The following is an 11,809-nucleotide window of genomic DNA, read 5'->3' as shown; positions in this document are numbered from 1 at the left end:
CGCCATGCTGAGGGGAGTGCATGCCCAAAGGCAGTGACAACTGTCAGAACCAGCAATTTCAAATGAAACGCTAGAACCACTCACCGTCAGGTCACACTAGGCTGTCAGTGACAGCATTCCCTACGGTCATAGCCTAAGCTATAAGCCTCACAGGAAACCTCCATAAACATGGTTAAATGAAAAGGCCTACCCTGGGCCTGCTCAAAGGCCTAGGACCACAACTTCAATTAGAAGGGGTCCCTTCTAGGGAATGTGGCTAGGGAACCCGAAGGAACCCCAGCCAGTCACTATTCAGGGGAACGTACTCACCCCAAAGTGCCACCAGGACGGCCTGACCTGGCGTCAGAGCACAGACACTTAGTCTGGCCACTTCCTGTCTGTCCGAAGACAGAGCCTCTGGACACTTGCCTTAAGTAAGGCATCCAACCCGAGGGACTGCGAGCTGGCAGTGAACCACTCGGCCCGGATCTCAGAGACGGGACATCCCGGAGAGTATGACTCAGCAAGTGCTTTCCAACCCTTACCAGCGAGGGGAGTTTCTCTACTCGATCCATGGATCTACCCAGTGCTTGTGATTCAAACACTGAGGAGGCCTGTGAAGGCCTAAGGGCTGATCTAACCGGGAGGCCTCACGAGAGGCCTACGACCGTCTGACCAGACTCAGGAGTCCGCGTGCTCATAGTGACCCTCTGTGAGGGGAGCACATGGTCCGCCTGGTACACTTAAGTCGAGCCAGGGCGCAAGCTCGCCTTCAGCAGCTGCCTGATAAGGCCAGCTGAAAATGATAGCAAGAGGCCACTAGCCTCCTGAACCCAGCACCGCTAGGAAACCACTCACAGGGAGGCCTGGAGAGGCCTACAACCTGATAACCACAGTATGTGGGGACCCTCAGGGAGGCCTGGAGAGGCCTACAACCTGATAACCACAGTATGTGGGGACCCTTAGGGAGGCCTGGTGAGGCCTACTACCTGACCGTACTCACTCAGGGAGGCCTGGGGGAGCCTACTACCTGATAACCACAACCTGTGGAAACTCACCGTCAGAGAGGCCTGGTGAGGCCTACTACCTGACAGCCATAATATCTGGGAGCATTTTCTGCTACCCGATAGAAAGTCAGGCTATCTGTTCAGTTACCTGACCTTGGGCTTGTCTCCAGGGAGGCCTGGTGAGGCCTCCTACCTGATAACCATCTCAAATGGGAATTCACCTTCAGGGAGGCCGGGTGAGGCCTACTACCTGATAGCCAATGTAGGTGAGGATTCGCCTTCAGGGAGGCCGGGTGAGGCCTACTACCTGATAACCATCTTAAATTGGAAATCACCTTCAGGGAGGCCTGAGTGGCCTACTACCTGATAGCAACTGGTAGCTGAGTTCGGGTGACAGTTCCAAGGCGGCCTGTTAAGGCCAACCAGCTGGGGACTCGCCTATCAGGGAGGCCCGGTTGGGCCTACCAGCTAATAGCAAGTCAATTCCTACAAAGGAACACTGTTGGGAACCATACTACACCAACGTAACTATTGGGCCCACCCACAGGAGGCCTAGTACGGCTAGCTACCTGCAGCAGCTATAAAGTATGTCCCACAACGTTGGGACTCACCTCCGAGGAGGCCTGTTTAAGGCCTACTACCCACCGGTGAGTCAACTGCCCGAACCACCAAGGCCAACTATTTCTCTCGAGAAGTGGCCTACAGCGCCCTATTGGGGGCTGCCCATACAAGGAGGCCTGCTGAGGCCTACTACCTGATGGCGCAGCCTTCGTTGGCAGATAAGCTGTTTACACAGCCTAATCACATTGCCCACGGCAGTGTACTCAGCAATAGAGCTCAGCAAGAGAGCTTAAAAACAAGGGGAGTACAACATACGCCACTCTGCCTCAACGGAGGCCCCAGTTAGTCAGGGGCCTACCATCTATGCATGGGCGTCAGCTCAGGGCAATGCTCTGGCTACAGGGGAGCGTACTTCGACCAAAGAAGAAGTGAAGGCTTACTTCATACTCGACCCGAGCCATAGTGGTGCGAGGTAGGATAAACAGAACTGGGAGTGAAGTACTCAGACCTACCCTGAATCACAGGAGAATACTCACACCTCCCCCTGAGGTTACCAGGGGGTGGGCCTGCCAGCGGCTCTAGGGGTGACAGAAATGTATCTGTGCCCAACCTAGGGGAGTGGGGCTTGAATGAAAGCCACCCACCTACAACCCGGCGCTCGAGCAGTAGCTCAGCGAGGTAAGTGAAGCCCATACTGGCGGCCTAAATCCGTAGCCAGTTCTGCACGGCAGGGTCGGGCAGGAGACTCAGTCTTCTTCGTGAAGCGAAAGACGGCCTAACCCTGCTCAAAAGGACTTATATACCACGGAGGCCTAACTGAGGCCTACCGTATCCTTATAAACCATGCTCTGCACCACGCTGCATTACTCTAGTCACACCGGAATGCAGAGAAGGGGGCGGGCCTTGGCCTAACGACTCCCATGGGAGGAGGCTGATTATACAGGGATCCCAAAAACCTACATTCACAAAGTGAAGGGTCAGAGGAAGAAATGCTAATTTTAGCAGAACGCCTCTAATATCCCTGGCACAGCCTAAGCCAGCTACAGAGGCGGCCCTGGTGAGGGCCAACCTGTAAGCATAGATCTATCTGAGGGCTCAGAGGAGCCACAGCCTAATAAGGAATAAAATCTGTATTATTCGATACAAAAGGCTGCAGAATCGCTCAGCCTAATGAAACCCAAACAGAGCTCAACGGGCGAAATACTCAGGAAAGTCAAACGGTCCCGTGGGCCGGACTTAAGATCTATCTGAAGCTCTAGCATCAGTCAACACTCTAAATAAAAATGTTTTAGAGAGAGACCAACTACTCTACCCTGAGGTGGCTAACAGCCCGAAGGCTAACATAGTTATCGTTCTGGCCACCTACCGGGGAACTTCAGGGCCCTGATAATCCAATAAAGTTCTCTTACCTTATTACCTTGACATGGCCCCATAACTCTATACAGGGAACGAGGTCTGTAAAGAGAAATATGTTATTTTTTAATCACAAAAAATACTCTTTGAGAAGACCAGCAGCTCACCTGCGGCGTGCAAGGCGAAGATTCGCCAGACAGTTCTTTATGAACCTGGGAACCGCCACTTTACATGCCTGAAAGGAGCGTTTCCACCAACCAGGCACAGGTGGGCCATCAGAACATAGTTCTCATCATAGGCCCATCCCCAGGCCTGATGTAATGAACGCCTGGGGGTCAGAAGAGAGAGGGCAGATTTCGTGACCCTCCGGGGAGGTTATCCACTACCGACGCTGTGAGTGTTTGTTCTGGATAACCTCCCTCAAATCTCTTCTGTTGCGGGAGTCACGCCTCCTCTGCGACCTGCTCCTCGAGGGAGGGGGCACACGAGAGGCGACACTGGCTCGCTGGCCCTGCCTACGGTCCTCAGACCGTGAAGGGCCAGGCTCTCCCGCCTGCCTGGGTGCGGACGCGGATCTCAGCGGTATACATGTCCTAAATGCTGCTGAGCGCGCCTTCGCCTCCCTGAACTTCCCCACCACCTCTTCTACAGAGGTGCCAAAGAGTTCGGAAGGCGAAACTGGCGAATCGAGGAGAAAGGTCTTTTCTTTCTCCCCGATGTCAGCTAGGTTTAACCACAGATGCCTCTCCGTGGCCACCATCGCCGCCATCGACCGACCGATCGCGGCAGCGGTTTGCTTGGTAGCCCGGAGAGCCAGATCTGTGGTGCGGCGCAGCTCAGCCACCGCCTCAGGGGACATCCCTGCCCCCTGGTCGAGATCCCCCAGCAGGTCGGCCTGGTACGCCTGTAACACTGCCATGGTATGGAGTGCAGCACCGGCCTGACCTGCTGCCGTGTATGCTCTGCCATTCAAACGAGCCGATGTTTTCAGCGGCTTGGATGGCAGGGTTGGAGCTTTCAGTGTCGCTGCCCGCCCAGACACGAGATAGTTCGCAAACGTCTCGTCAATGGGCGGCATTGACACGTACCCATGCTCTCCGATCCCCTCAACATCAGCGAAACTGGCCCGCTGATGTTGGTGAATACGGGCAGAGTATGGGTTCTTCCACGCCTTCTCGATCTCCATGTGCAGATCAGGAAGGAATGGAAGGTGTACGGCCGGGGAGAAACCGATCATCGAGCCTTCCGCGAGCGGTCCCTCCTCTAGCCCGCTGCCAAGGCAACCGCAGCCTGCCAGCAGCGCGCTCCATAACCTCCACCAGCTCAGCATACACGGGGCAGGATGGCTGAGGAGGTTCAAGATCTTCCTGATCAAAAACCTCCCCAAGCATCTCCTGCGCGTCCGGAAGAGCCGCAACTGCAGGTACAGTCGGTGAGTAATCTTCCCCATCATCGACCTGCAGTTCGCTCTCGTCAGCCGTCGAATCATCTGAGAGGTTTACAGACCTCTCAAGGCGATCGACAAGCTCCATCTGAGAACCCCATGATGAAAGTCGCCGCTCTGCCTCAGCACGAGCGGGACCTACACCACGAGGAACAGATGCTGAGCCCCCTTCACTCGAGAAGAGGGCCAGACGAGAGCGGAGCATTTTAAGAGAAAAATGCTCGCAGTTCGCACAGAGGGTTCCCTCGAGAACCTCCCGTGCGTGCTCTTCTCCCAAACAAAAAACGCACAGCTCGTGTGTGTCAGCCGGTGTCAGAAACCTCGGACACGGGTCGGCACACTTACGAAAACAATCCGCCTTTGCTGTGCGTTTCATTTCTCTTACCTTTTTCTGACGTAAGTTTGAATAGCGTTTCATACAAACAGTCCCTGAAGACGATGAGATGATTTGTCATGTTTGCAAGGCGCCCTTATATACTTCCAGGTCGCACGTTAATCATTCACGTTAATGATTCACGGGCTGTCGCCGGTCAATGTGATTGACGTGATTTGATAGTGATTTCAGACACCTGTCACGCCTGAGGCGTTCCCCATAACGTCGATGACGTATTGTCTCGTTCCCTTCGAAAGGGAACCAGCTTGTACCAGCCTACCGAGTTTATTTATAGAGCGAGACCACGCCCTTTCTGGCGGGACGTGACGATATGGGCGCGAATTGCCCCCATTGGTCACGCAGAGTCTCTCTCGATAGGCTGCTGCATTTGCCGCAAGAGCAGCCAATAGGCGCGCGAGCTGTCTCGCCTATGTTTGCTTGCTGCTGCAAAGCGTTTTACATTAATAAAAAATTAAAGATAATTTTTGGCTTCAATATCTCGTGGAAAAGAGGTTTTCCCCATAGCGTAAGCTATTACGCAGTACTCGTTCCCTTTCTAGAGAGAACCGAGGTTACGTTAGTAACCGAGTACGTTACTTTGCATGCATACTATCGTACACTTATTACTATACTACATTACAGCCTAACAGATTGCTAACAGGATTATACGCATTTCGCTGCCCCAGCTGCTCTTGTCTGTTGTCTGATGCTATGTGGAGTGGATAAGCAGGTAGGCTAAAATGTTTGACATCCTGCTAGCCATATATGATACAGTTGGCATAAGTTTTTATTTTTTATTATTTAAGCTGTCATTCGCCGGCAGGCAAGGTGTACATATTCAGATGAAGACTTCATCACACGATGGAACAGATGTCACTTGGTGTAACGTTATAGCTGCAAACATTAGCAAATGGACCTTTGCTTTGATTATGAAGATATTCCTGTTCTCTTACGAGAGTATCTCTCGTACTGCGTAATAGCTTACGCTAGGGGAAAACCTCTTTTCCACGAGATATTGAAGCCAAAAATTATCCTTAATTTTTTATTAATGTAAAACGCTTTGCAGCAGCAAGCAGACACAGGCGAGACAGCTCGCGCGCCTATTGGCTGCTCTTGCGGCAAATGCAGCAGCCTATCGAGAGAGACTCTGCGTGACGTAATGACCAATGGGGGCAACTCGCGCCCATATCGTCACGTCCCGCCAGAAAAGGCGTGGTCTCACTCTATAAATATGCTCGTTAGGCTGGTACAAGCTGATTTTCATCTCTTCAGCGAAGCACACGCATCGCTGGATCCGGAGTGAGAAGCCGCGCCGTTGAAGCAAGCTTTTCAGCGGGACGAGCTCTGGAGTCGCTGGCCTCGCCGCCTTCAACTGCCGTACCTGCTGCGCTTTCCGGCGTTCTATATCCTTTTATATCACTTTGTATCCTTACTCTGCTGAGAGTGTTTGCTCGCTTACTTGACGCGACTCACACTTCTCATCACAAAAGAGCTGCGTCTTTTTAAAGATGCCATCCTGTGGCTCGTGCCGCGCCCCAGTCAGCGACGGGGACCGTCACGTCATCTGTGTGTCCTGCCTGGGTGAGGATCACGCGGCCATCGCGCTCGCTGACGGCGGATCCCCTCATAGCGAGCTTTTGCCTATGGTGACTCTGAGGACTCGCCTGGCATCATTCTCCGAGCCTTCACCACAGCCCGCCGTGGTGCCGCGCTGCAAGAAGCGCCGCGCCCAGCGCGCTCCTGAGCTCTCTCCAGCCCGTCAAAGCTCGCCGGTTCGCCCGCCACCTTCGCCGGCTTCGCTCGAGTCGCTCACTGACGGACAACGGCCGCCGCCTGCCGCCGCGTCCGTCCAGGAGTTCGACGAACCCACCGAGGCGTGTTCTCTTCTGGCATCTGATAGCGAGGATTGGGCGAGCTCCGTGGACCTCCCCTCCGCTAGCGTTTCCCGCCAAACCACTGGTAAGAGAGCCGGCATTGAGACTGAGCTGATGCGTCTGCTCTCTCAGGCCGTGGAAAGCATCGGCCTCGACTGGGAGGCGCCCGCGCAACCGCCGCGCAACAGGCGAGCTCTGTGTACCTCCCCCTTCTGTCCGCGAGTCGTCAGGGAAACGGGCCAGCATCAAGACCGCGAGCCCTAAAACCACGGCTAGCTTTCTTTACGTTATAAGAAATCTACCCCGCCCCCCATGGGCGTGCGTCACCGGCAAATGAGAAAAGAGTGTGTTTTAGTCCCCGCCGAGGCCGGACTAATCTCCATTTCTCAAACATTTCTCAGCTCCTAGTTTGAGCGGCTGAAAATGTCATTATTGCAGCAATGAGCCTGTTGTATAACACGCACACCTGCATACAAACGCCGACACACACAAAACTGTGATGACACTCTCTTATCTGCTTGCGGTAATGTAGTTCTCCCTGTGGCCCAGTGGCGGAACTCGAAGCCTTCGTGCGAGAGACCCGTGTTCGATCCCGGCTCTCGCAGCAGATAAAAATTTAGTCTCGCCGCGGCCAGACTTCCACCGAAACTTTTCGCTCGTTCAGTTCCAGAAAATGCGACTGTTCCAGTGTATTTTGCAGTAAACAAGCTGGTACCACGGCCCGCTTGCCTGCACATAAAGGCCGTTTCCACGGCGACCCAGAAAAATCATGTAATCATTTTATTTCTGGTTTTCCGGCCACAGCCGATGGTGTTATAAGTGTAATAAAATACTCACAGCCCTGTGTTCATTTCTACACACAAACACAGCCCGCCACGGTACAGGGCTCGCACAAATGAAATCGACGCATGTCAATTGTGCATTAAATGTAGTGAATGTGCCCACAAACACTACCACGGTTTCTGTAAAACGAAACCAACACAAGTCTTCCTAGCCTCCTAGGAAATCGACGGTGTTTCAGTCTCGCCGTGGCCAGACTTCCACTGAAATTTTCGCTCGTTCAGTTCCATAAAATGTGACTGTTCCAGTGTATTTTGCAGTAAGCAAGCCAGTACCATGCCCGCTTGCCTGCACACAAATGCTGTTCCCACGGCGACCCAGATAAATCACATAAACGGTGTATTTTCTGGTATTCCGGCCACAGCCGATGGTGTTATGAGTGTATTGAAAATGCCCACAACCCAGGGCTCATTTCTACACACAAACACAGCCCGCAAAAAAGCAGGGCTCGCACAAACAAAATCGCCTCATGTCGATTGTGCACTAAATGTAGTGAATGTGCCTACGTCTCAGTGCCCACAAACACTACACACCACATGTCCCACGGGTTCTGTAAAAACGAAACCAACACGCTTTCAGTCAGCTCAGGCCGACGGTGTTTTTCAGTGCAGTAAGTGTGCCCGCTGTCCTGCGCCCACATTCACTCACAGACATGTTAAGCCCCACGGGGCTCGCCCCGCTCTCTCTCCCTCAGCAAACTGCTATAAGGGTTTTGAGCGCGGCCAGGCTGCCCGCCGCGATCGGCGCGCCCCCCGCCTCACACACTGTAAACACAGTGTCTGCGTTACAGCACGCCGGAGCTCCCTTGCCGTCACTATGTCTCGGCCAGAGCCCATATCTCATTCTACCCCTAGCTATTCACGCGAAAGTGTGGGCACAGCTTCCTGGGGTTTCAGCATGGGTGCTGAACACTATAAAAAGAGGCCATTCGCTACAGTTCGCTCGACGTCCCCGCCGTTATACGGCGTGCGTCGAGACGACGGTGAAAAACGAAGTATCTCATCTACTTCGAGCCGAGATAGCGAAACTACTGAGCAAAGGTGCTATAGAACCTTTATCTCAAGCTCAGAGCAAAGGGGGCCTACACAGCAGATATTTTCTGGTACTGAAAAAAGATGGAGGTCTCAGACCCATTTTAGATCTGCGACAGCTGAACAGAGCGCTTGTGAAACGCCAGTTCAGAATGCTTACGACCAGGAAAATCCTCGCGCAAGTGCGCCACGGGGACTGGTTTATGTCAATAGATCTGAAAGACGCCTATTTCCAAATACAAATAGCGTCCCATCACAGGCGATTCTTGAGATTCGCTTTCGAGGGCCAGGCATATCAATACACAGTCCTGCCGTTCGGCCTGTCCCTAGCACCTTGTACATTCACGAAGTGCATTGACGCGGCGCTCGCACCCCTGAGACTTCAGGGCATGCGAGTCCTGAACTACTTGGACGATTGGCTGATTCTAGCTCGATCACGATCGGAGCTCATAGAACACAGGGCCGCATTACTCAAGCACCTCGAGGAGCTGGGCCTCACAGTCAATTGGGCGAAGAGCTCACTGTCTCCCAGTCAGAAAATTTCCTTTCTGGGAACAGTGTTAGACTCGCTATCCATGACGGCACGCCTGTCACCAGAGCGCGGACTAAATATTCAGCGCGTCGCGAAATCCTTCCGCCACGGCTCGATAGTTCCGCTCAAAAGGTTTCAGAAAATGATGGGGCTGATGGCCTCAGCGGCCTCTGTACTCCAGTTGGGCTTGCTTCGCATGCGCCCACTGCAGATGTGGCTGAAAGCGCGGGTTCCACCCAGGGCATGGACAGCGGGTCTGTTTCGCCTCAGGGTCGACCTACAGTGTGTTTCAGCTCTGGAACCTTGGAAAATAACCGACTGGTATCAGTCAGGTGTGAGTCTGGGGACCGCTTCGAGTGTGAAGGTGGTGTCTACGGACGCCTCCACCTCGGGGTGGGGAGCACTGCTCGAGGGCAGACCGCTAGCTGGCCTGTGGTCAGAACGGGAAAAGCTCCTTCACATAAACTGCTTGGAGATGATAGCAGTCGACAAAGCGCTACGGCGTTTTTGTCCCCAGGTAACAGGCCACCACGTCTTGGTCCGGTCGGACAACATGTCAGTGGTAGCATACATAAATCGCCAGGGCGGCGTCAGGTCACGAAACCTTCACAGGCTGACGGAACGCCTCCTGGTCTGGGCTCAGCACAACCTGCTCTCACTGAGAGCAGCGCACGTGCCTGGTCACCTGAATGTGGGACCAGACAGACTGTCCAGAGACAATGTTCCAGCAGGGGAGTGGTCGCTGCACCCGCAGACGGTCCAGCTGCTGTGGAAAACGTTCAGCAGAGCACGGGTGGACCTATTCGCGCCCCACGAAAACGCTCATTGCCCGAAGTTTTTCTCGAAAAGCAAGGACGCGCTGGCTCATGTTTGGCCCCGCTGCCCCCTATATGCTTTTCCTCCTGTCTCGCTCCTGCCTCAGGTGTTGGAACGAATCAGGGAAAACGGATGCCCAGTGCTGCTCGTAGCTCCGCTCTGGACAAACCAGACGTGGTTCCCTGCCCTGATGCAGCTGACCAGCACTGCCCCATGGCCTGTACCATTGAGGAGAGACCTCCTCTCTCAGGCGGAGGGCTCGATTTGGCACTCTCGCCCGGAGCTGTGGTCCTTGCACGCATGGGCCATCAACGGGTACCCGCTAGCCTCCCAGAAGGAGTGTTAAACACGATCGTGCAGGCTAGAGCTCCGTCTACCAGGCGGCTCTACTCCTCGAAATGGTCTGTTTTCTCTGCATGGTGTCAAGCCCAGAGCTTTTCACCTGTGGAATGCGGGGTTTCGGAAGTGCTTTCCTTCCTTCAAGAGCTACTGGATAAGGGCAGGACCCCATCCACACTCAAAGTAGATGTGGCGGCCATAGCAACTTTTGCAAAACCGGTGTCTGGCCAGTCGCTGGGGAAGAACGACTTAGTCGTGCGTTTCCTTAGGGGAGCTCGGAGGCTAAACCCTCCCAGGCCCCCTTCAGTCCCGATGTGGGACCTTTCCACGGTCCTGGAGGCCATGAAAGGCGCCCCGTTTCGAGCCAATCCAGCTGGTGGACATGAAACACCTGTCGTTCAAAACAGTGTTTCTCATGGCTCTTGCTTCAGTGAAGCGCATAGGGGACTTGCAGGCGCTTTCAGTAAGCGCGTCATGTATGGAGTTTGGGCCTAATGACTCGAAGGTCATTCTCAAACCTAAGCACGGGTATGTGCCGAAATCCCTCAATACACCGTTTAGGGCCCAGGTAATTTCCCTGTCCGCCCTTCCGGTTCTCAATGAGGAGGAGGACGCGAGTCTCCTTTGCCCCGTCAGGGCATTAAGAGCTTATGTGTCGCGCTCGTCTGTTTTCAGACAGACTGAGCAGCTTTTTGTTTTGTTTGGCGGGCACTCCAAGGGACTTGCCGCCTCAAAACAGAGCCTATCCAGATGGATAGTGGATGCCATTGCGCTCGCTTACACTGCAAAGGGCCTGCAGTGCCCCTTGGGTGTCAGAGCGCACTCCACGAGAGGCGTGGATTCTTCATGGGCATGGTCTAGCGGGGTTTCCCTGCAAGATATCTGTACGGCCGCGGGCTGGGCCTCGCCGTCTACATTTATAAAATACTATAACCTGGAGGTACCCGCCTTACAAGCTAAGCTTTTGGCGGTCTAAAATTCAGTGCTATCTGCCCCGCTGTGCGGCCCAGATGCTGAGTTTACTGCAGCCCCATGAGTGTTGACACATGTATGGCCACCCAGATCAGGCTGAAAGCTTTCACCCTGGCTGCGCGTTTTATTGTCATATGATAGCCCCGCTGGGTGCTATTTTATTAGGAATGACGCTTCCAGCCTCTCTTCCTCCACTCTATGTGAGTTTATGGTGATTATGCACTATATGAGCCCTGGGCTTCGGCCCCTGGGACTTTGGTGTTGGATCCCTGTACGCACGGCGTGTTGCATTGTGTTCCCCTAGCGTAAGCTATTACGCAGTACGAGAGATACTCTCGTAAGAGAACGTACTCGGTTACTAACTTAACCTCGGTTCTCTCTAGAGAGGGAACGAGTACTGCGTATCTTGCCGTGCTTGGAATACGCTCTGGTTCGCTTCGGCGATGAAAACCAGCTTGTACCAGCCTAACGAGCATATTTATAGAGTGAGACCACGCCTTTTCTGGCGGGACGTGACGATATGGGCGCGAGTTGCCCCCATTGGTCATTACGTCACGCAGAGTCTCTCTCGATAGGCTGCTGCATTTGCCGCAAGAGCAGCCAATAGGCGCGCGAGCTGTCTCGCCTGTGTCTGTTTGCTGCTGCAAAGCGTTTTACATTAATAAAAAATTAAGGATAATTTTTGGCT

Source organism: Rhinichthys klamathensis, unplaced genomic scaffold, assembly GCF_029890125.1.
Source record: "Rhinichthys klamathensis goyatoka isolate OS25496 unplaced genomic scaffold, OSU_Roscu_1.1 h1tg000192l_1, whole genome shotgun sequence".
NCBI lineage: Eukaryota > Metazoa > Chordata > Actinopteri > Cypriniformes > Leuciscidae > Rhinichthys > Rhinichthys klamathensis.
Note: the sequence above shows the minus strand (reverse complement) of the source record.